This window comes from Drosophila suzukii, chromosome 2R, assembly GCF_043229965.1.
Source record: "Drosophila suzukii chromosome 2R, CBGP_Dsuzu_IsoJpt1.0, whole genome shotgun sequence".
Lineage (NCBI taxonomy): Eukaryota > Metazoa > Arthropoda > Insecta > Diptera > Drosophilidae > Drosophila > Drosophila suzukii.
In genome coordinates this window covers 4,229,361-4,255,854 of record NC_092081.1, presented here as the reverse complement: position 1 = coordinate 4,255,854, position 26,494 = coordinate 4,229,361, and the positions used below count along the sequence as shown (strand labels likewise).

The window sequence follows — 26,494 nt, the reverse complement described above, 5'->3', positions numbered from 1 at the left end:
GCAGGCCAAAGGGGTAATTAAGTGAAGTGGCATGAGGGCTGTGGATAGGCACAGAAACTGCAGACATTGTTTATTTGGTTCTCCAGATTTATAGACTCTTTGATTAATCCCTGCCAAGAGAAAAGGCTCTCGAAAAGTATTTGATTTCAGCTTGCCAACATGGAAATTTGGAAAGTATCGGAGGGTAATAAATTAAGATAGATAAATACCAGCTTTGGAAGTGGAAGTAAAGTATAAAATCACAGGATACATTATTACTATTATTTTGTAATCACTTTAATGGTAGCACTAAGTTACTAGATAGCTGCAAAATAAGGTTGCAGTATATTTATCTCCAAAACGACTTTCAAACTGTGAGATTCCGTCCCTTATCTGTCGGGACAATCCAGAAAATTCCTATCTGACACATGTCCCCGCCGCAAAACCGTCCGTCTCGTCTTTCTAGCCGTCCCTGTTGCTCTGTTTTTGTCAGTCAATGGAAAATTGATCAGAAATTATTGCCAATTGAGCGCCAAAATCGCTCACACACGACACACATGCAAAGTGCTGGTGTGTATACACTGAAATTTGCGCTCATTTAGGCTCATAAATTGCAGTCAAGACATGGATATCGGGTAGACCCCAATCGAAAGAGACGGCAGACCGAGAAAGAGAGGCACACACCGCATTTGGAATTCCTTTGCCAATAGAAATCAGCTTGGTTTGACGCTTTTTACATGCCAAAGTTGCCACAGTCGCTGGGGTATTGTTGCATTTACTCGCCGCTGTTACCGTTTATTAATTATACCAGCTCCAGTTCGCCGCTGCTTTATGGACTGGGTCGTGCATTTGGAATTATGCTAAATTACATATGCAAGTGTTGATGCCGGTAATGAAAAGTCGGTCGAAACGAAACGAAACGAAACGCTTCGGATTGGCTGCAATCGCAGGGCAATTACACATACGCAGTGTTGGCCAGAACCATAATTGCCAGCAATAAAGGCCGAGACTCATTTAGATAACTTATTCCTGCTGCGGAGACCCGCAATCTCGCCGCCTTTGTGCCAGAAGTCGAAGAACGGGGGCTTTTTCACAGACAAGACAAGTAAACAAATGCGCACACACACCTGCGGAGAGAGAGAAACCAAGTCGGCGGAATAACAGAGGCCCAGCAAACAACGGCCGACGTCACTCGAGTATATAAACACAAAAGTATCTGTCGGGTGATGCGCGTAAAAAGTGGCAACAACCGCCGTGACACTGCCGCCAACTTATGAAGTTGTAAGAGCCTCTGCTTAGCGTCTTGGCCGTGGCAGCGAAATCCAACCTGGCCCAAACGGGCGGCGCAACAGGCGGCCGCTGCGACAACCGCAAACACAGCCAAGGCGACACACTCGGCCGGCGCCTTCACTTTGGCTAAGAGCAGCAGGCGCTCAGCACTCGGAAAACATCGCCGCATGGCCGGCAGCGGAGCGTGCGCGTCGGAAAAAAGCTCGGCGAGAAAAGCCCCCAGAAAACCCCCGCCCACAATTGTTGTTGGTAGTGCTGGTGGTGGTGGTGTCGGTGGTGGTGATGGGGAAAATCGGGCAGATGAAGTCAAACAGATTTGAGCAAGTGATTGCACTTGGGAGTAAAGTGATGCGATAAAGTGTCAGGAAAGAGATGGGGAGTTTTTAGGAATTTGATAGAGAGGCATTTGGAACTATATCAGATTTAGGCAAATTGAATGACATTTTTAAGTATACTTTCTCATATATGAGAACGCTGGATATAGGTTATTGAAAATACATTTATCATAACTATAATAACATGGTATGGTATTATGTCAATATGATCATTTTAATAAATCAATATATATATTAAAGGAATATAAATACGAGCTTGGATCTAATATTCTGTAATACCTATATAATAATAAGTTTAAACAACAACAAATATAAATCCAAAAACCGAAGAAATATATAGCAAGTTTACGTACATATCGTCTTCAAGATTGTAAATGTTGATTAATATTAATAAAAAGTTAAAAAAAAAAACATCTTTTTTTTATTTAAAATCAATCTATTTAATAATTAAAGAACACTTATTGGCCCTTTTATGATTCAGTGCGAGCGTTATAAGGTATTTCAGTAAGGGCTTCAAATTAGCAACTTGATCTTCAGACAACCCGCAACATGCTCTTAACAAGCCCTCAAGATACTCCCATATAAACACAAACATTTTTTTGTAAACAACCACCCACAATTACTCTCCTCTATTGGAAACACCCACAAAAAGAAAAATTGCAGACACTCAGCAGAAGTCAAAGGGAGTACCAGAGCGAAAAAAACAAACAACTCCTAAAAAAGAAAACGTATTTTTTCAACTTTGGCAAATCTTTTCGGAAAATAAAGCACGAACAAGTTGAAGAAATCAGCACTCCTCATGCCGATGTTTTAACATATAATTTTGGCACACGACCCAGCTGAAAAAAGAAGTAAACTGTGGCACACTTGTGCTGGGGAGGGGTGAATGGGGAGTCACTGGATGGATGAGGGGTTCAACAGGTTGCTTCTGTCGTCATCCTCAGAAAACTTCCTTTTTCTATGTGCGACTGTGTGTGTGTGTGTTTTGGCCCTTTTTGTGAATGAGCTCATAAAACGTTTTTCTTTTCACAGCGCCAGGGTATTGATGTCGTCGTTGTCGGTTGTCGGTTGTCGTTGTCGCTTGTAGGTTGTAGGTTGCAGGTTGTCCCACGTCCGTCCCTTTTCCAGGACTGGAGACCGGCGTGCGCCCCAAGTTGCTCTTTAGTTTTCAATTTTTTGCCTTTCAGCTCAGTATCTGCTTTGGCTTTTGTGCTGCCTTTGGCCCGAACCGACGACTGGGGAGCTGCCTTTGATAGTCTCGGTTTGGGCCAGTCCGCTGCTCGTTTTGATTAAGTGCGAAACAATTAAGGCGGCTGCTGCTGCTGTTTACGTAGTTAATCGGGTCGGGGTCACCAAAGGAGGCGTGGATGGGGTTGTGAAAGGGGGTGGGGCTCGACCCCAAAACAGCTGCTCTGGCTAACCGAGCAAACTGCTTGTGGTTGCCCTGAGTGGAGGCTATGTGGCTGCAAATCTATGGATAAATATATAGGCTATAGGATAAAGTATAGGGGAGGTTACAAAAAGCATTAAGGTATTGTAGTTCCTTAAAAAACTCTAAACGGTTATTATTGTTACTTGGTATGGTAACAATTAAGTGTTATTGCCATTAAAATTTTTATAACTTCAGTTACTTGTCAATGACAAGTGATGCGTGCAATATTAACAAATTAAAGTATATAGTTATGTTGCAATTAAACTAAACTAAACTATTTAATATATTGATGGGCATTTTTTTTTGGAATAGTTAAATGTATTTATAAGAGATGGCCAAAGCAAAATTTTAATTCCTAACTTTGATTTGCTTAAACAGATTTATAAGTTAATATTTTTTAATGAACCCAAGTAATTTTAGACGAAAGCTATTTGTATTACGCCTATTAGTTGAATAATAAGTTTATTATACTATAATTATCGTATTAATTTTAAAGCTACGTTATTTATTACTATTGATTGCTATTGCTATAATCCAGCAATTGCTGAATTGCTCATAAATGCAGTCTTTAGACTATAAACCTAATGTTTCTTTCCATTTCCAATCAATCATCTCATTAGCCTGCAAGCCAACTGTCGGCTGCAAGGGTCTTATCACACTTCTGGTGCCAACACCTACACCAGAACCGATTCCTTGCCATCTTCCCTCCGCAAACTGCTTAGCCACTTTAGCCATAAAAATATAACACCTGCTTATCTCGAATGCCACCCGGGCACAAAACCCCCAAAACACCCCGAAGAGAAAAGCCACAAGCCTAAAGGCAACCGAAAAACATTTCTCAAAACGAGGCTAAACGGGGAGGAGTGCTGAAATGGGGACGGGATGGAAAGAAGCTATGGCCATGGCTACAGGGAGGAAATGGTGCGGGCACTGACCTAACTTCCCGTAAAATGCTTGAGCCAACAAATACCGTAAAAACACTTATACGGAATTCCTCAACGCCTGGTAAACCAGGGCTGGGGCGTGAAATCCACCCCATGGACAACCAGCCCAGGCAAAACCCAACCCAAAACCGAAAGTACGAAAAAAGTGTGGATAAAACCAAACAAAACGAAAACCAGAGCAAAGTTTCGAAAGTCGCAGCCAAGTGCCGACGGCAAATGGAGACGTACCCCCAACTCCGGGAAATCTTGGGAAACATTTAACGGATTTTCTCGGGGAGGCGTTAGTCGTTTTACATGCATTATCCTGGCCGAAAACCAAACGAAGAGCGGTGCAAAAAAAGTGTTGACATTAAAATAATAATTTTAATTGCCTCAAATAACACAAAGGTCCAAGGGCGACCCTTGGACGAGGATGCGGATAAGTGAGTGTGTGAGCGGGGTCTATTTAAACACAAAGGGTAATTAACATTTTTCTTTTCGTCCGGGTCCTGGCCGAAGGATAAGCAGCTTGTTTAGCCCGGCCAAAGTCAAATGAGCAAAAAAATGAATAGATGGTGGCGAGGCAAAAAGGACCCGGCACACACATTACGTGGGTTCGTGTGGGAGTTCCTTTTTTGCGGTTTTCGCATTTGGTTTAACTTAGCTGGTAAGTACCCCCAGGTTCTTGGGTGGGTTCTGGATTGCGGATGCTGGATTCTAGATGAGGGATCCAGGATTCAGTCGACCGCCTTTCAACACCTTCAACAAAGCGTGAATTAAGTGCTCGAGATTTTCTACACTTAATACAGCAAATTTACAGCAGCTCCGTGCAACATGTGGCATGCCCCTTCGCTCGTCCCTCCCTATCCCCGCACTCCCCGCCCTGCCGAGTTAATTGCGCAATTAGCTGGTTTTGTGGAACATCTGTGCAACTGTGTCGCGTCTCATTAAGTACGATCTGACTGCTCAAACTCAAGTACCCAGAGAGACGTGCGGCGGGACGGTGGGGGAAAAATTTTTAATTGCATTTAATCAACAATAATTTAACGAAAAACACTAAAACGAGAAATAAAATTAGTTGAAATTAAGACCGAAATTCCTTTTCTGCGTGCGATCTTCAAATGAAGCACAACGATCGCGGTTTTTCAGATGATGAGATATTGGTTTCAGTCTAAAAGCGATCTACCAAATTTAGTCTTATTATCGATTACTCGATTTGCTTACCTTTTCTATAATGATATTATTCCTATCTTAACTTGTTGTAAAATATTAACGTTTTGGAAAGATAAGTTCATCAGAGAATCAAAACAAATAGGGAATAAAAAGGTATTCAGCATTTTTCAAACAACATCAAGATAAATAAAGTGATTTTCCGAGTATTTTCGACATTCGAAATAAATTACTAGAAATTGCCTGTGAATTAGATTTGTAGTCAGCAAAGAAAACCTTAAAATGTATATAAATTTTATTCCAAAACCCTTACCAATAATTATGCTTCGAAATAGAAGATGTCCATCGTCATAATTACCCGAGCACGAAAGACTTGCATTACTCCTATCGTTTATCGGGCATCTTTGACAATCCATCCATCAAGCCTGATTGGATCCCCAGAACAACCCCGAATTCTGTTCCTCGGCACTCCATTTACATCTTCCGATACACGCAATACCCGCGCGGTAAAGTAGTGTTTTTAATGGCTAATTGAGCAAAATACTTTATGGAATGAAATTAATTATAGTTTCATGTTTTTGGACTACAAAAATTCGGCTCATTTCACTTAGTTTCTCATTGTTCACGCAAAAGCATAAATTGTTTAATTGCTAATTAAGAGAAGGAAACGGGCAACAAACGATAAATGTAATGAATTAGAAGGCGAATCGAAGGCAGTTGACATTATTTCAGTTCTAGCGTGTGACAATTCGCATTAATTACAAGAAATGCTCCAAAAAATAAGCCATTAAAGAGGGGGGGTGTGGATGCGAAGTCGGGGGAGTCGGGGCCTCGAAATGGCGAAATGAAAGTGCGGAGATCCCCCGACTTTCCTCCGCATTTGGCGTGTTTTAGGCTGCTGCCGCTTTTGCTGCTTGGACACTTGTGACATTTTCTTAATTGAAATGATGCGCGTTCGTTGATAAAATTTCGTAGCCTCCACATACGCGAGTGTATGGTATAATGCCGCACTTGGACACTCTGCTGCACGTTTTGCTGATGATTATTATTACTCTTCATTATTGTTCATTATTAAATGAGCGGTGTGTGCGTGTTTTTCGCTTTTTGTGTAGGCTTTGTGGCATGTGCGGCATGCAATATCTTATTTTGGTGGCCCGGCGAAAAGTGAGCCAATCCAAGAAAAAATCATCTCCAAATGGAAACTCTCAGAAGACCATATACTTAGGCGGATTAATTGGGGATAATTTAGGTACCCAGCAATTGAGGATACGTAGCATATCTTAAAAAAAATCTCTATAAAGAACATATTGGAATTTTTAAAGTTCAAACTTTGTACAAGGAATAATTGGCTGCACACAAAAAAAGGTATGTGTAAAATTAACCAATACGGATGGTTAAGTAAATGTAAAAAAGATCAAAAACAAATAAAAATAGTGACGTGTAAAAAAATATAGTGCTTTGATTACTATTTAATGGTAATACTACCACAAAATGGTAAGTTGTGTGTATTTTGTTGTTGGGAGTGTAACTATTAAATTTTTGTGGGTTGTACAAAAATCTAACAAATTAATAGGTAATGTAATTCCACTGATTTTGAAATGTGAAAATACTTATTTCCCTTTGATTCGCCTTCTAGTTGGTTGGCCAATGCGTTTTCGATTGCCTTTTGCATTCGGAGGAGCACACTTCCTGCATTTTCGCCACCCTGACTGTTTTAGGGCAATAAAATGGCATTTTATGTTTGCACAAGTTTGCAAATTGGCCACACATCAAAAACAGAAGTGAAATCCTTTCAAGATGCCCGTCGCCGCCCCTCGAGTTCGCCTCATTTGGCGAACTTCAATGCCTTCACGGGGCATAATTATTACTTTAATTATGCTTAATTAAAGAGGCCGCCCACCCCGGGGGGCGTGGCCGAGGCAGCTGTCCAAAATACACGGCGCATAATTAAGCGTTTTGCCTTGCGGATTTTCTTTCTTTCATTTTTACGATTTGCCTACGTAAAGTGACAACGTGACGCGATCGTTGGGGAATATCTTTTTATTTTGTTTGGCGGAATGGGGGGCGGGACTGTTTCGGGGGGAAATTGCAATTCTCCGCTGGCTTTTGGTTATTTTTAATGAGTGTGTGTGGTTGTGCCTGCTGCCTCCTTGTTGATTTGTCCGCAGTCGTTTTGCTGCTTTTCCGCTTCTTATGCCGCTGCATTTTTATGCGTTCGTCATCCGTTTGTCATAAAAAAGATACAACAAATACAGCAACCACATTTAATTTATAATTTAATATCTAATCATTTTTCCGCCGTCGTTGTTTTTCTTTTTCACAGCTATTTGTGCATTAAAAGTTGTCGCAATGCTTTTGGCCACCGACACGAGCATCTAATGGATTTCTCTGATTTGCGAAGGATGCCACTCAACATAGTAAAAATGCTGCAGGCAATTTAATGAGGTAAATTAATTTCGCAATCAAAGGAAACCGAAATTGCAAAATGAAAATTTTAAAAAGGAAAGACAGCGTAGTATTCTGCGTGAAAATTATAAATTGTTGGTCTGATCTCAAGCCTAAACCGGAATAAAATACATTTCCTTGAAGCCAGTCCATTAATGCCGACGGCTTTTTTACAGATTGTTAAATAAATATAGTTTTTGAATAAAGTTTTTGGAATTGTTAAGTACGAATAGCTGCAAGCTCATTAAACTAACACTTTTTTCAGGTAATACTATGCGTATTTTTATTACATGTTGGAATAAAGTTGTAATGTTTGAAGTATATTTAAAGTTAATTTAAGTTGATTGACTTTATATATATTTTAAGAAAATAAAACCTGAGCTTGGATTTTATAGTTTAGTTAACTATACTGCAAAGAAATTTAACCAATCTTGCGATACACAGCTTTGGATTCTTTTTTGTTATAAGTGAAAAACCTCTCATTGGTGGATGCACCTTAGAATAAAATGAAACACCTTCAGTTACTGAGAATATCTTAAACTTAAATTCAATTGCAACTCATTAAGCCGCGATATGCACCCCCTGAATGTCATTTCGAGTTTGGCCATTACATCTGTGTGGGCCTTAGAGCCCAGTTAATTCTCGCTAAATAATTGCCGGCGATAACGAGGCGTGTAGAACGAGTTGGGAGCAGGGAAATAGCTAACTCTGCTTGGCAACGACAATGAAACAGGCAACAAAGAGACTAAATTCTGTATTAATTTGCAATTAATGCAGCTAATTATATTTAATTAAATGAGCGAGCCACGCTAACAATGCACTGCATAGATACAGATAGGTTGCTGGGATTGGGATGCAGATGCAGGGGCGGTGGGATCGGTGGAATCGTTGGCATCGCTGGATCGCCGGATCGCTGGGACCGGGACTCTGGGGAGGGGGAGGGGCTTCCAAGTAGAGCTTGGGCACTGGGAAAATGTATCGCGCAGGTTGGTCCGGCTTTGAAACGAAACTGATTATTACAATTGTTGTTACGCCCGCTGGCGCTGTTGTTAGTGCGAATTGTGCGCTGCTGTTTATTGTATCTCATAGATACGTTTAGATTATTTTTGCAAAATGACACTGAGCCACCGGCGAGTCAATTGTAATACGTTTTAGTAATTTTTCGTGGGGTGGCAGCAGTCGCAAGGCTTAGCACATTAAACCATTTATGTGTAGAGTTTCATTCTGATTTCGTTTTAGCGATCGTTTGATGAGCCTCATTGTTGCAAATTGCCACTGTCCACTGCCGCCGTGCCGTATTATTAGTTTGTTTATGGCTATTTATTATATTTGGTTTTATTATTAGAACGTCGCAACTATTTTGAGTCGCTCATGCACATGCCCATGCTCATGCCGACGATAATGCCGATGTTGATAAAATTAACGTTAATTAAAGTTATTAACCGCCTGCAGCGAAATCGCATCAATTTATTGGTTTTTGCATTTTACCATGTCAGGGTTGAGATTTACATAAAAATTGCATTTGGCCGTTTCGCACAATATTCACTTGATTGAAGTGCGTGAGAAGCTTAAAAGGTATGTTTTTTCACATTTCTTGACGAGCGCTTCACTTGACTGTTTTTTATTACACAACTCATTATCTTGCATCAAATTGGGGGTAAGTAGTTTTTTAGAAACTTAACTTTGCCTGTTTTGGTGTTCAGTTTAAAGGCTATAAAATCAAGGTAATAACAAAATATTGACAATTTTTAATTTTCATCACAAAACTATTTGCAAAAGAAGACTAATCTAATTTTCATGATATAATAACTTTTAAACTACATTAAGCTATTTCAATTCACAAGATTAGCGAACGATATTATAATTATATGAACACCCTTTTTTCTAAAAATATATCCCTACAAACTTAAAACAGTTAGGGGATAGAGAGTCTAGATTTGAAAAATTGTTTGATTAAAAGTTTGTTTTCATGTCTTTTGTGTCAATGGAATGTCTTAGATAATGAGTGTTTGTATTAGATTAAGATAGTAATGCAATTACAATTTTTCTGATAATAAAACTTAGAAAAATAAGTATGCTATAAATTTACACGAATGAGTACTTGAATTTCTTAACGAAGGTTATGGAATGTTGATAAGAAATTACATCGAATACTTAAAGTTATTTACCGTAATATAGAGTTTCTCAAACAGCAGGCAATATCGAAGTTGATCTTATAACTCTCTTGAGCTGATTTTCTTGAATCCTGTTTTTCAAGCACTTTCTTATTGGTCGTTTTGTTTTTACGTTTATTCTTTAATTCTTATCACAAACTTGCACTGTATTCAAAGTATTCATGAGTACCTATGGGTAACAATGAGTATCTGACAGATGGTTATCACCCACGCACTCGAGAATTTAAGACTCGAAAAGAAACGATCGCATCGCGCCAAAAACGCCGAACTGGGTTTTTCGAAACTGAGTTGAAAATCGCGGGATCTATGGGTATGCCATCCAATATATCGTTCAAGAGTTGCAGTGGCAGCTGTTAATAGGGAATCGTGGGCACACGCCGCAGCTTATTTGCCTGGAACTGTGTGTTGCACTTTGTTTCTTGTTTGTTTGTTTGTTGCACGAGTCGAGTGGCGTTCAAGATACAGTGTGCCAGTATGGCCGCTCGATTCCGGTTCAGATCAGCCGTCGTACGTTCAGGCGCAGCGTCGTCCGTCGACTGAATGAACGTGTGGCGCACGAGCGGCGCTTTGGACCCCCAGCAATCGCAATCATCAGCATAAGTAGCAAGGCAAGGAGCGGCAACAACAACGGCGCGGACGGCAAACACGAGCAAACAAAACGAAGGCGAAGAGCCGAAGCCGCAGCCCCAGCTCAGCGGGAGCGAGCGAGAGGGCGCTACAGCGCGCTCCCTCTCTCTCTCGCTCTCGCCTCGCTCCCTCTCTTTTCCTCTCTCTTACTCACTCTCTCACCCAACAACCCCCTGCCCCACCACCCACTGGCGCTGCAGCGACGCCGGCAGAGCGCCGACTGCGCAGGAGCAGCAACAGTATATGCAATTTGCTTGGCGCTGTTAAAATAAAAATAATGACGTCATTAAGCGCACAAATGAGCGGCGCTGCTGCCCGCAGTCGACGTCGACGGAGACGCCGGCGTGGGCAGAGCTTATAACTGTTGTTCTGAGGCAGGAGAAGTTGCATACTTGACGAAAGGCGAGCATTTAACGACGGCGAAAGAGCGAGCGAGAGAGGGAGGGAGAGAGTGTTCTCATGGCAGCGGGAGAGGGAGGCGTGGGCTGCAGTGTGAGCGCTTTTGTGAGCGCATTTTGAGCATTTATTACAGCCAAACATTGCAATTTTACACTGCACAAATGGACTTCATTACGATTTTATGTATATGTATCCAGATGATTAGGGAGAATCATGAAATTTGTGGACATTACATCTGCAAGTACAAGGTCTCAACCAACCAACTTGGCGGATGGGTAATACAGATCTAATAGGTATTAATTCAATAGATAAATGTACACATTACTTTCCCTAATTAAGATTTAGAAATTTGGCAGTTTTCTACAAAGTTATGAGGTAATGTTTTTTAACAGCACTCAGGGAAAAACAACTTGCTAAAATAAAGTTCAAACAGCCTTGACTTAAGAACGTTCGTGCTGAAAAAGTTCTCACATTGAGCACATTTTGGATTTAAATTTCTAATAATTCCCAACTGCTTATTCTGAAAGTGATCGGTGTATAAAGCGCATAAATTGCACAGTGCTAATTCCCCTGAGCGGCAAGTCGTAAGTAACTTAAAATATTAATATTATTTAGATATATCTCGTTAAATTCAGTATCCAATACTTATTTCTCTTACTAGCATATAGTTAAAACCCACTTTAAATGTATAAAATATATGTGTATGTATTGATTAAAGAATTATTTGTCCTTAAAGCATGCCAGCAACTTTCTTAATTTTTAATTAAATTTTTTTTGTATAAATTTGAATAAATTCAATAATTATTTATGCTTGATTGTAGACCGAAATATTCTGAAACCTATTATTTTCGGTCTTGAAAATTCGTGCATGAGCTCTGCATTTTGTTTTTGGGTTCTGCATTTTCCATGCCTGGCGAGGTTCTGACACCAAAAATACTTGATTTAAGCACGAAGTACTTGACTTTTTCCTGAGTGTGGAGTATCTTAAGTAAGGTGAGAAATCATTACAATTATACAAATCAATTTATTGCAAACTATTAAAAATAATGGGGAACATTTTTTTTGTAATGCCGTGGTGAAATTGGAATACCGCGGTTCCTGTAGGTGATGGAATATAACTTCGTACGGGACTTTTATTCAGGAACGCTAAAGAATTATGGAAAAGTGGTAGTGGTTCGAGAAAGTTTTAAGTTCCTGTTACATTTTTGAGTGACTAATATTTTTTATAACATAATTAAGAGTTGGAAACTTTTTTCCAAAAATCCGTTAATAAGTCATATTTTAAATTTGCTTTAAATAAATATATAAACATACATAGGCCATTGAATGCTCTCTAAATGAAACATGAAAGTTCTCATGTTAGGCAAACCTATAAAATGTTCAATAGTCCAAATAAAAACTTATTTATCTTAAAAGTAGTGAGTCTTAACAATGGGTTTGAATATGGGTATAAAATGGTATCAAGTTATTTTGTAGGTCAATTTTTCTGAATATGCTTTTTGCCTGTAACAATACGTAAAGGTTCCAAGCACATTAAGGAAACAGAATACCCGTTACTTGTAGAGTATAGGTAAGATCGGGGGTGTCACCGAAATCTCTCCGGGTGAATGTACTTAAACATCATAGCAAGTATCCCCCAATTGGTGCGTTTACAGCAATATAAAGTGTATATATTCGTTATTAGAATCACTAACCATCAGGTAGAACAATCAGTTATGAGAAGTTAGAGTTATGGCCGCTATATGGAACCCACATTTTTATTCAAATGCTTTATAAGGGTAGAAAGTTAAATTTTAACACGAAGATTCTACTAGTGTCTATGGAGCAACTCATTGCTTTATCATAGATACATTTTAATGGCATTATGGTGCTAAGGGTGTCTATTCCAACTGTGAATGGTTCCAAAATTTCTCTCACTTCCCCACCTCTCGACAACTATTGCTGGGAATTAATTATTTAAGTTTCGATCCGCAGAGCAAAGCCAATGCCAAAGCCCCAGTCACTCATCTCGTCGGTCAAAACCTCACTCGAAACCCTGAACTCCTTCGCTCCCACTCTAACTCTCCCCACTCTCCCTCCCACCCACAATCTGACGTGTGCCGGGTCCACTGAACCGCACCCCGCCCGACCCCTTTTGCATCGGCATCAACCGCTTCCAGAAAACCGAAAAGTGCCAATAAATATGGAAACGTTTTGCCTTGTTCTGCCCACTCCTCCTCCCACTCTTCCACCCACTTCGTCGTCCTTTCCCCTCCGCCACGTCTTCTGCTCCTTCTTCAGCTCTCTTTCTACTCCACTTGGAAAAATCGTAACACTATTTCTTGTCAATTATCAATCAAATAAAATAGTACGTATTATGCGACAGGACATGTTAAAATGGCATTACAAATAGATTACATTTCAAACTATGATAATATTGTTATTAAGTATTATAATAACTTTATATTCTAGGCATTAATCTATCATAATATTATTATAAAGGAAGGTAAATACAAAATTATCGAGACCATTTTTGTGTTATTTTTTGGCTAAGGTATTTTATAGTTTTAGTTCTTCTTATTTTTAGTTAAGTATTTTATTATAAAAATAAGCCTAATTAGCTTCTAATTTTAGTATATAAAAAATAAATAATCAAAAGTTAAGATTATATTTTCTATATCATAATATTTTTTAAAGTAAATATTATTAATATTTATTTTCCAATTTCTCTCCGTGTATCCTTGCTCCTTGACTACCTTTGCACTAATTCACATTTGATGTTTTGTTGTCTGCGCTTGTTGCTGTTGCCGCTTGCATTTTTCTGGTCAATGAGGTTACAGTCAAGTCAGTAGACAAGCCCCGCCGCAGCACGCCGCCCCGCCCCCTCGGGGGGCAGAAGATGCTGCAGCGACTGGTGCGGTCTTCAACCGGTCGCTGTCGGTCAGCCGGGGCTGCCAAACAGGCTGCCTCTGCTGATTTTGCTGCCGTTGGTCGTCCAGTCTAGCCACCCACCCGCCTCGACTATCGGAGGTGTCGATGACGTCGTAGTCGTCGTCTGGCCGAAAGCCCCTTGAAAGCCCCTCAAGGCCCCAAAGTCCGCTGGAGTATAGCGCTCCGTATAGCCTCCCTCGAAAACCGAATCTGACTGCAACGGCCTACGCCATTTGATGATTTCGTTGTTGCTCCTCCTAATGTGATTTGCTAGGGTATGCACTTAGGCCTCCTCGACTGGCGATTGCCCAGATTCCGAGCCAAAATCTGACTAATGATTGAAGGGAAAGTGTATAGAGAAGAACTCGATCAGAGATCAGTAATCAAATATGCCTATGCTAATTTATTTCATCTAAACATATTACATTTGTTATCAAATATATTGTATTATGAACTATTTTATTTATTCTATATCATATATTTAGTAACAGTTAAAGGTAAGATGGCACCTTAACTCTATATAAGGGATTTTAGCTTGAACCCTAGGAGAATTGTTCTTCCAAGGAAAAGGATCAAAACAATTATATTTCTTTGTTGCAAATATTTATCTTACAAGAATTGAATACAAGGAAAGTCATATAATTCTTAGACATTTAGATAAATATAGCATTGTCTTTGGAAAAGTATACCGCAAACACTATCCCGGACTTGTAAACTAGATCTTATTTTCTACATTTCCGAAGAGTATCTCTGATTCGCACATCTTAAAATTCAAATGGGCCATCGTGTCCATTCTATGGCTGTTGATTTTGTTTTTAGCCAATTTTGGTCAATATTTAAGTGCCGCTTGATGCTTCCACTTCGGCGGGCACTTTACTGCTCTGTCGTTCTGTGTTCTACGTCTGGTCCACATCACCTCATCAACTTAATTTTCGGAATTTTCACGTTGTCCATATCGCTCGGAAGCTGTCGCCCTCTCGCTCACTCCCCCGCCCGTCTTGGTCTTTTATGTCTAATTTTGTGCTGCATTTTACCGGCAGCTATAAAGCGTATTACCGTTAAATGTTGCACTGTCGAGTTGTCGTCTAATTTACGTTACCCGCCGGCCGAGCGGGGAGGGGGTGGTGGGAAATGGGCGGTGGGCGGTGGGCGGAGGGATGTGGCTGGGGTCCGGGATGCGGATGCAGTGGGGCCACTGCCCACTTTCCATCTTGGCTTGATTGTCATTGCAGATCGCCGGTCTGGCCGGCAAACTGATTAAATTCAGCACGCGCCCTGCGGGCATCTTGGGAAACTTCTTCCACGGCAACACGAGATGGCTGAAAAGGGGTCTACGGGGGGATTTGGGGCGTTGGATGCACACAGCAAATTTTGTTTTAATTTGTAGCTTAACCCAGTGGTGATATTATTTTATATTACAATTTTTAATTTCATTTTATTAATATTAGTCTGGAAAATTTCATTATCCCCTCATACATTTTAAATAAAATCATCTTGCACTTGTAACAATATATATACCGAATAAAGTTTTAACCCCGCTGCCAAACTGTAGGCTATCCTGAAAGGTAGTATTTAGGAACTATGTATAATTACAATTTAAAATTATATAAGTAGTTTCTTATAAGTGGAGAGTCTTTCAAAGCATGCATTTTCCATTAAACCATGGCTGGAATAATCACCCTAAGCCCTTTCAAATGGATGTTCTATATAAACAAGCTAAAGTATTACAACTGAAAACAGTTTAAGTGAACAATACGGTATTTTTTTAGTGTATAAATTAAAGGAGATTGGTGTCGGGAGGGTGGTGGTAACTCAAAGTCATCAGCTTAGACGGCCCAGAAACTAGACGCTCTACATAAATTTGAAATTAACGTTTTCTAGCACATTGTCCGTCTACCGCTCTCTTTCTCACCCATCTCCCTGTCTCTTTCTGCAATGCCCCCAACCCACCTCCCTCTCTCTTTCTCTAGAGCTTACATGCTTTCTGTAATTATCATTTCAGTCCGTTTGCCTTGGAACACACACGCAGACCAGCGTCTTGACTCGATCTTAACTTGGCTTTCGGGCGTACTCCACGGACCCTCCCCTCGACCGCCGACCGCCCGTAATTAAATGCAAATCTCCCGTCCCCCGACTGCGTCTAATATATTGCCATAGTGCCACGGGGCAAACTGTGGCCACATTTTCAGCAACGTTCCGAAACTTGTCAGCACCGCTCGCTGGTGTAAGAAAAATGAAGTGAAATAGTCGAACGTGTATAAACCAAACAGCATTAAAATTATCGCCTAGACAAGCTATAAAGACTATAGAGGTGAAGGATTGCCATCGCCCACGACACCGGATTGGAGATACCCTTAACCTGGTATCAGGAACACATCTTTCGAGGGCTTATAAGATCCCTAAGCATCATTAGTATAATAACTAACTTTGAATTTATGTTTCTAAAAAGAAATCATTATAAAATACCCCAAAAAGATCATTATTACAATATGAATTACAATATTAGAAGTATCTCAAGAAGTAGTATTCGAAGATATTCGAGATCAATTACTAAATCTAGTTATGAAGACTGATAAAGGGGCCGCAAAACGAGAGGGGAAGATTCAATGACAGAGAGGGGAGAGTAATTAAGAGCGCGCAAACTTTTTTGCTTTGTTGGATGGTTCTCGTCGAAATGGCTGCTAATTACAAAAGGCATCCTGGCCAGCATCATTTGAGATATTTTTCCATTAACCGGCGACGGCGTCGTCATGCCCATGAAGTTATAGGAGGGGGCTGTGGCATGAGAGGAGCAGGGGCAGGAAGAGGGACGGTGCATACAAAACATATTAAAATTAACCTGATTACTCCGCAGGCGCTGCCAGCTCTCAGATTGTGGGATTGGAATCGTGTGTGTGTGTATCTGCACTTGGAGGAGTTTTGAAAGCCTGGCACAAACTAATTTCAAATAACATAATTCATTCGCTTAGCCAGCGGGGAACGGGAGGGGAGACGGGGGGCCTTGGCATCAGGGAAAAGGCGGCGGCAGCACTTGGACTTGGCCAAGACTCCCGACCGGTTTCTTCGGGAGCACCAAATTAGTTGAAGTTTAATCACGAGGCACTGAGAGCAGAGAACGGAAAGATACAGATAAATATATCAAAATATAGTTTAAGGATCCATTCAAGAAATCATCTTTATGATACTATACATTTATTTACTTTTCTTTTTGATTTAAAGGTATTTTTGCTTAAATCATTTAATAAATTTGAAATTATTCCAGAGAGAGATTCCAGAATTTTAAAATTGAACGAGCCCAGTCAAGTTAAATGTTAATACAAATATTTAAGTTAAGTTTTACAAGTTGTAAATCCCTTTTAATTCTGCGTAAATGATAACCAATATTATAGATTTATATGTTTAAAACTGTTTTTTTCTCTGTGAAGTTGGGAAGAACTTAACAGGGTCCAAAAAAGAATCCAGCTGTCATAACAGAGAGAAGACGGGACTATCTAATAAGAAAGAGAGGAAAAATCGGAGATTGGTGTGCGAATGCGGAAGGTGCTAACTGACAAATGAATGGTCTCCGACTCCGGCACCGAGCATTCGAATGCTAATTGTTATTGTACTTAACGCTGGACTCAACCTCCTTCGATGGTACTTCTCGTCCTGGCCCCGATCTTCCCTGCTCCCATTCTCCCCACTCCTTACAACATTCCTTACCAAACATGTCCACAAACTATGCGTCGACTGCAATAATTTCGCGCCCATAAAAATTTAATATTATTGAATTTTCATTATTGCTTTCTGTCTTATTTTAACCGTCGCTGTTGTTGCCCAGAAACAATAATCAAAACAACTACAAAAACACGGGCAACTGTAACAGCAACTGCATTAAAAGCGCCCAAAGGCAACACGGAAGCCTCATCGGGGCGCAACAGTGGGGCAGCTTATAATCGGAGGAATAGGTTTTAAAGTCAAGATGATATTTTATTTAGCATTTTTGAAATTTTAAAAAGAATTGCCCTTAAAAGGAAATATAATCTATATTGAAGTCAAAACATTATAGATATTATTATATTATAGAAGAATAAAGAATTTACTTTGGGTTTTTAAAATGTGTTTTGTTTTTAAATATCGTATAAGGGGTCCATTAACATTTTTTAAAGCTGATATAAAGAATTTTTCGGTACATCCATGTTTCCATAAGAAATCATTTTAGTAGGTAATTTATTTCTTTTGATTTAGTTCTTATTTTTATCTAGTTCCTATAGCCAAATTTACATAAAAAATTCTTTTGGCTTCTTAGTTATTAAGCTATGCCTTCAATGTAGTCATAGAAATATTTGTTTCTACTTTTACGACGCCTATTTTGTCCCACTGTGCACAGAAATACCAGGCGCAGTTTGTGCCTCAAGTGGCGTACTTAATGCCATTCGAATTATGCGCATGCGTTCCCTCGGAGGACGTGGCTCTGGAGACTGGGCCTGAGCCTCGGCCTGGGCTGCTGCCTTTCCCGAGGAGGCAGGCTCCCATACCCTTGCAACCGCCCATTCTTCCAGATCGACGCCTCACCGATCCACCAATGCCACCACCCTGGTACGTGGTAATTTTGTAATATCGTAAAGTATTTTTTAATTGAACGCACCACCTTCGGCACACTCGTAGAGCGGGCTTTACGAGACCTAGGAGGGTCTGTGGACTCGAGGCTTCTCTCCCGGCTTTGTCAACTCTGGAGTCTAGACTGCCGCTGCCGCTGCCGCAGTCGAGTTTGTGGCAACCCTGGAGCCAGCCCACTTTTATGACTCACTTCCTTTTTGGGTGATTTATGCGAACGCGAATGCTTCTCAGGCGGCATTAAAATTAGCTCTAATTATGAGAGTGGATCGGAACGCAGCCAATTAAAAGTGCATTTCCCGCCAGCATAAATCAATAAAAGATTTATGTGGCTCTGGCCCATAGATAGGTATAATTTTAATGATTAGTCGCGAGCACATTTGGCGTTTTGCATAACCTTTGGCAGCCCTTTTCCCTCGCCAGTTTGGTTGTTCCTTTCCTTTTTTCGGCCCGGTCCGAACGGGTCTGGGCCATTCATTCCGCATTCATTCATGGGCGAGCCGATCCGGCTCAGCTTGGCCCTCGGTTGGGATCGGGATCGGGATCGGAATCGGATCGGAGGTATAGTAACCTGTTCCTGCTCCCCAGACCCAGACTCACGACTTTATAATTAGGCAGCCTCGCTTAGCTGATGCTCCTGCCGCTGCTTCTTCTTCTGCTCGGGTGGTTAATGCATTCATAATAATATTTCTTTTTGCTGTTAAATTTATGTTTTCTGCCTCGTAGCCTTTCGCTGAAGCTCGCCTGCTCTCGTCCTCCTCTACATCATCTCGTTTTTTATTTATTTTTGCCAGTTTTAATTTTCTCGCTTCCACTTCCCCGCGCCGCCTCCTTTGGCGAAATCGTTTTGCATTCTTAAACATAATTGCATGTGGGCGTGGTCACATATGAAATTTCTTTGATTAAAGTCGATTAAAATCGCGGCCTGTTTTGCCTGCTGTTGTTGTTGTCGTCGTTATTATTGTTTTTGTTGGTATTGTAGTGGCTGCTGGTCAAGTTGGCCAAGTAGTTGGCCAGCAGATGAGGCAGCCACTGCCACAGATGAGACGGAGTTTTATGGGTTCAAGGATTAGGGCGGGAGTAGCCGCCCAATCCCTTGGGATCTTAAAAAGCATCTGAAGCCCTCATTGAGTTCGACCAGAATATCTGAATCTTGAAATGAGTTGGGAGAAAAATCAATGAGGTTTCTTAAAACTAAGAAGTTATTTTAAATCCAAGATAATACATTCTTCAAATGGTAACTGGATACGAAATATTATGATCAAAGTATTAGATCAATTATTTTGTATGGGTTGCCTTGACTAATTAAATACTTTTAAGCCAAGTTCTCAAATTCTTACATTGTACTTATTAATAAGCCTTCTTAGAATGCAATCAAGTTATCTCTGGTGTACGTATATTTTAGTCATTTATTAAAGCCTCGTTTAATAATTCCTCCAGTTCTATAATTGATCTAACCAGCCTGCTAAGTACTCGACTCGTACATGCTGATCATAAGAAGATCCCAACTGAGAGCTTACATGCTAGCTAAGGATCCTCGGACTTGGAATTATTTTACACTGCAAATTTTTTTTATTTTCATTTCTAAGTTATTTTGATAATAAAAATGGCATTATTTTTTTATATTATTATCCACTGTGATCTAAGTTCTAAAATGATATTCTATATCGATTAACACTTTTTTTTAATGTTGTAAAGTCAAGAAATTATTTAATGGAAATCATCTTATTCAAAACCTAGAAATAATGGATGCTTTAAATGATCTATGTTTTCTTCTGTGTACCCCTACCCATACCCATACCCGTCCCCATCATCATCATCATCATCAGCGGCTGCGTGGCCAGTTGGCCACTCCCAACTCTAGCTCCCATTGCTTAACCCCCTGGTGCCCCACCACACCCCCTCTGCGATGGTGGACATGCCGCTTCTAATCTGCACTCGAGTGAATTGCAAATTACGTGTCTTAAATTGAAGTTTTACGAGTTGCTACTCTAAATGTTTGCACCAAAGTGCTCGCCTGGATGTGTTTGCTCAGGGTTCCAGCTCCTCGGGATTCTAATGGGCGGTGGAGAGGAGGTGGATCTGGGTAGGTGGGGAGGCGGCGGCGGAGGACCCGCTGATGATGAGGATGGTGCTGCGTGTTTAGGCGCGAGTGTTGTATTTCATGTTGCCAGTTCTCCTCGCCAGTTGTTGCTTGCCATTCTCCACTTGGGATGGTTGTTTATGCGATGCAGGATATGATAATAATTACACCTTCAACGTTTGCTGCTCTCTGCCGTCTCCATCTGGCCAGGAAGTTGGCCCGCTGCTCCTGGCCCGATCCTCCCTTCGTATCGCTTCTCTGGCCTGGACGGCGATTAAAAATTGATCTCATTATAATTATTTCTTATAATTTATGAAGCCTTAAAACTGTGTCTGCTGCAACATGGCCACAAAGTAGTCATTATAAATGCCATAAATTTCGATCCCCCCAAGCTTTACGTCCCTCACTTAATGATGGAAGAGCTTGGAGGATCCGTGGCAAAGCTTCGCCTTAATCCCTATTGCTGGCGAATTATGGGCAAACGAACAAAGATGTTAATGCTCTATCTATATACCCTCTTGATTTGACAGGGAGAAGGAAAATATTCAGAAAACTCCTACACATATCCCCGATTCTCCGGAGCCTCCTGGCCCACCTTCCGGGAACCCACATATCTCAGATAGAATTCAGGCAAACATTATGCATATTACACAGACCAGAAAAGCACCACCAGCTAGAGAACACGCATAGCGACATCTGATGATAAAGCGGGGAGTTGTATCCACACCGAAAATTATATTTTTGAATTTTTAAATGGTTTTCCATATAAATAATTGTTTTGCCCTTAATAGCTGAAAGTCTTTAATGTTATGCTTTGAAGTTCAATATGAAGTGTCGGAATAAATTATTTAAGCATCGTTTTTGTCGATACGGAACTTTGCTTCCAGATTCGTAGGAGGTGTACAGAAAGAGCAAAAAAACGTATAAACTTTATTAGCATTTTATCAAACGTGTTTTGGAGTATTCCTAATACTGACTTTTTGACAGTAGACACTTGCTACCTCAAAACAATTAATATAAAATGCAGAATAAACCCTAAAGTCGAATGCATCGACTCACAGCTACCCCAGAAAAATTAATATAAAATAAGAATATATGCTTTTGTCGAATGCCACGACTATCAGATACCCGTTACCCTGTTCAAATTTCAATTAAAATAAAATTGCAGAGAATTTATATTGGCACGGCACTTACTGCCGATTTCAGCGTCACGCCATCTATCGGAGGGTAACGGCACCACTGATCATTCCAAAGCCTATTTAACTAAGTTGGTCATAACTTTTAAAATAGCAGTGGAGTTAGTAGGGTTCATAGGATATTGATGGGTATTGATCAATAAAACTCATTTCAATTTATACTAATCACAATCTTAAAAAGCCTGAATTCCACCTCTGGAAATTCTTGTGAGAGAATCTAATTTAAATACACATTACACCTTATAATAATATTTCTCAGTGCAGACAGAGACACCCGCACATCCGCAAATGAAGGGGTGAATTGGCGGCCCTCCTGCTCATTTTGCATTTTAGTTTGTAATTTAGTTTCATTTATTGCGATTTTACATTGACGCCTGACACGCAAATTCGTGTAATCCTTTCTGCCTCGCCAAGGAGCGCAAGAAGACAGGGGCGGCGGGCCAGGGGGGCTCACTTCGAGTGGCTGTCTTAGCCATGGCCCGAACCACTTCCACATCGAGCCATCGCCAATGCGCCACACAAAGTCCAATTAAATTATGAGGGTCCACACGCCAAGACAACGACGACAGCGACGACCACAGCAGTCTCTGATTCTGGTCCCCCCTTACCAGAAGGTCTCTCAACTCATTCCAACTAGGTGCACTTGGAAAAAACAGATCATTTGTAATACCAACTAAAATTTATTATAATTCGATGCGCTTTTGATAACAATAATATCGAATTGTGGCTGGAACATGCATAGATATATTTATGGCTAGACCGTATATATAATATTATGCAGATAAATACTTTAATATTTTATGAATGACCAACTTCAAGCCTTTTTTTGAGTGCATAATTCACTGAGACGTAGCGATTTCAAGAACTGCTTATGCCTCACTTCAGGACGTTGGACTTGGCCCGGCTCATTTCGAGAGCCTCCTTTTTGGCCACTGCCACTACCTTTGCCATTGCTTTTGCATTGGCACTGGCATTGGCAATGCGGTGTAAGAGTAATTAAAATCCCTTGATTAATATGTAAATTTAATGAGATTACGAATTCAGCGAACAAGATTAGGAATGCATGGGTCTCTCTACTTCGACTCGGTCTCTCCCTCTCCAGATATTTTCTGTCACTGTCTAAACGGGCTGGTCTCCAAACGATCCCTCTCGCTCACTCACCCGCTTCCGCTCTCCTTCCCACTTGCACTGCCAGCAGTGAGTGCGGCTTGTAATTTTCACCATCTTAACCCTTCAGGGCAGGTTGGCCTTTAGAGCTATGCACTTTTAGAGTTTAACTCTCATATTTATGTAAATCTCAAATTATATAAACTTGAAAAATAAAACCAAATATTTTGTTACCTGGCTTACTCTTAGCTTATATGTATAATATTATAAGTCATACTTCTGTGGTTTAAATATGTTTTTATAGGTGTATTAAAGTATACAACGAAAAATTCTAAGTCCCAGAGATCCTCACAATTTGTTGTGACTAACACTTATATTAAGTGTTTAGTAAACTCTTCAAACAAATAAAAATAGTTTATATAATTTAAGGTTAACTACTTATCATGTCCAAATATTTTTTTATGAAAGGTACTGTTTTTAAGGTAAGGTTGAGGTGTCTTAAAGTATGCCATATATAAATATTATGGTATTTTAAATGCGAAAGCTTAAAAGATAAATGCTAAATGCACTCTCGAAACGATAATGGTTTCTAGTTCACTCTTTTTAAAATTCTACTAAGCTTCCAAAAATAAAACTGTGATGACTTGAAATATAAAAATAAATAAATACATAAAAAGTAATTACATATTTTATTATAAAACACACAATACTCCGGTAATGTCAAACTACTGCTTATAATGAAACTATACTTTCCAAATAAAATGCATACCGAAATTAGAGAAAATTGTAGGGTTAAGCAGCGGACCCCAAACAAGCTGAAAGCCAGGCCAGGCCAATCTAGACATCGGCCAGGTCCTCAGCCCCACACACTCGCGTCCGGACAAGTGTGTGCGAGTGTGTGCGAGTGGGTCTGCTGAGAGCTTGTTAACATTTCTGTGGAAAGCCACAGCAGCGGCGGCAGCAACTCGAGTCCAAGTGCAAGTCCAAATCGAAATGCTTTGAGCCACCCAAAAAGCAAATCGACATCGACGGAAAATTGGAAGCGCGAAATAAACTTGTACATAAATTGTGTGAAATGGATTTGCTTGTAGTTCAAAAGGTTTTCGATTTGTTGTTGCCGATGTTAGTTGCTTGGTTAGTTTGCTGGCTTGTAGCTGGGGGTCTCATTTGGTTAATCTGTCAGCATCTGGCGTGTAGCAGTTTTTGATCCTCATGTGATAAATTTTCATTACTTCTGAAGGGGGCGAATGGGTCACTTATTCTTGGATGGCTGGGTAAACGTAACGGAATGGAAATCACAGAAAAGCCCTAGTTGTACATATTAAAGTAAAGTATTAATATTTTAATGTGTACATTTACTTATATGAACTAAGTACATCTCCTTAACATTCCCCTATAAATATGCTAACTTCGTTTAATTTTGCCCATTCGCTTTCGGCATTTTCAACCCCCATTTGGCATCCTCGGTGTTTAGTAAACTCCGCGATGTTTTCATCAACTTTTTGCTCATTATCCAAAACGCGCCCGCGTTTTTTGCCACACCAATTGGAGGCACTTGGCAACTGCGTCTGCCATTGGCCTGGCAACTAGGAATCCTGCTGATTGGATGACAGAGGTCCCTAGGCGCCAAATCGGGAACGGTTTTGCTATGTGGGAGTTTACTACGGATGAAGAAGTTTTACAGCTTATGTAATTATGATGGTATAGTCCCCCGTTTTAAAGGGGATGTGTCTTGAAAGGAAATTTGATTGTTTATTATTTCCTATATCACGATATTTTCAAACGGGAAGTGCCTTGAAACGAAATTTAATCATTCAAGATTAATATACGATTATAGTATCTATATCATGATATTTTTAATATCTTTTAAACATTCAATGTTTTAAGAAGGTTCAAAAAAATATGAAACGAAATTTGGGCTTTTAGAAGATATATCCTGCCATGAAATATATTGAATTTGGTTAGCATACTACTGTCGTCAAAAAAGGCATAAATCTTTATTTATTTTTCTTCTTTTCGGATAAAATACAATACCGCCAACGTTCTTTCCAATCCTCGAAACATGCCAAATAATCCCATTCCGGTATAGCCGTTAGCGCCTTCTTCGATTTTGTCCACTCGAAACGAGTTTCCCGGAGTGGTCTCTTAAGTTTTGGGAACAGCCAGAAGTCACATGGACTCTAATCAAGCGAATACTGTGGTTGCTTAAATAATATTCCTTTTAAGCAGTTTGGCCGGGTGGAAAGAATTCATAATACCACGAAAAAACTAACTCACCTTACTTTTTGCCCACATTGCATACTTTTAGATGCCTTTTTTAGAGAATTCAAATTATTCGAGATATTTATGGTTCTCCTGAAAACTTTAAAGTATACCTATATTTCTGTTTTCAAATGTGTCTCCTGATAGACAGATTTCACTATTATCTACCAAATCAAGTCTACATCTACACCACAGACCACCTCAAATATAAAACTGCTATGAAGGACGGAAGGCGGTGCCACCCTCCACTTTGCAACATTTGTTGAAGGTCACCCGAAGGCGTTTCGAGCAAATCAAAGCCAAAAATAAAAAAGAGAGTGTAGAGATCAGGATTCAGGGGACAGGGAGTCGAGTGTGGGCACTGAGGTGGTGTCAGTTATGAGCTCAATGGCCAAATAGCAAGCCAACGGCTTCAATGAATGAAAGTGAGTCCGAGTCGAGAGTCCAGAGTCCGGAGTCCGGAGTCCAGACAGTCAGACAGAAGGCATGCTGAAGGACAGGGTGAAGGGTAGCCGGTGAGGGGGTGGGCGACGCACGCAGACAGGCGACAATAGTGTCCGTGTCCGAGTGCATGTTCCTCGTCCTGCGGCCCCCGTGTCCTTGTCCACCGCCCGGAAAAACTGCAACGAGTGGGCGGAAAGTGCAGTTGCAGTGCGCATCGAAAAATGGGAAGTGCCTGTTGCCTTTTGCAGTTGCAGTGGCTTGCTAAACATGGTCCAAACACGAGGCGCTGAAATATGCAGGACATCTTCTCTGGGTCGTCCTCAGTCAAGGTCGCTTAATGCCGGCTTAAAGCGACTGGGAAAAGTCGCAATAAAAACGCAAACAAACTCGGCAGACGGCAAAGTGGAAGTCAGAGAAAAAAGCGGAGAAAGGGAGCTGGGGCAGAGCAGAAAAAGATATAGACGTTCGTTCAACTTTGGCTTAGACATTGTCCCGCTGTGTGAGAAATGCCTTTTCAAGGACTGCCACCCACACAAGCACCCCCATGCCAACACACCCACACACATGAAAAAACGTAGCATACTTTTTCGAGCGAGTGGCCCGAGTTTTTCCTGGCAACTGGTTTTCGGTCCTGCCACTTGTTCCTGGCCACCTTTCGCCCCCTGCCCCCCTCTGCGTATCCTTCTCGCCACACTCTCTTCACACTCCAAGGATTCTCTGTGTCTGTCTGTGTGGAAACTTCAGCTGCGAAGTATGCAATATATTTTTGGTTCCGACTAGAGACGTTTGCAGTTCGTTTTGGCATTTCCTCCCCAAGTAAAACCCCCTTTTTTTTGGGGGGCGAAATGTGTCAAGGTCGTTCGCCCGGTTTCGCCACTTTAAACACAAAAACCGTTTGGCTTTAACAACTCGCAGGCTGGCCAACTGTTGCTGCGGCCAAAAACGGATATGCATAAAATGTTGCGTGCCAGCCACGCCCCCTGGACCATTGCCAGAATGCAGCCGCCCCTTCGGCGCTCTTCCTCTTGTTAACACACAACAAATAACAGATTTTCGGGGTGCGTGTGTGTGGTGTCTGTGTTTGATTCTGTGGCATACTTTTGGCGCCCGTTCACGGGCCTA

At 40.7% G+C, this 26,494-nt stretch overlaps 2 protein-coding genes across 4 annotated transcripts in view; both read right to left on the bottom strand.

The window, feature by feature from the left end:
• The window catches only part of pdm3 (pou domain motif 3), a 75,558-nt gene extending 65,262 nt beyond the window's left edge, over positions 1–10,296 (bottom strand). For 2 of the 3 annotated variants that reach the window (XM_036814309.3, XM_036814311.3), the window contains exon 1: positions 9,743–10,296. The gene's annotated coding sequence lies outside the window, so the exon portion shown is untranslated. The remainder of the gene's footprint in view (positions 1–9,742) is intronic. The other variant, XM_036814310.3, reaches the window with a different exon arrangement.
• LOC108019678 (larval cuticle protein 3) overlaps positions 1–26,494 on the bottom strand; it is a 167,174-nt gene that overhangs the window by 107,023 nt on the left and 33,657 nt on the right. The gene's annotated exons all lie outside the window — the stretch shown is intronic.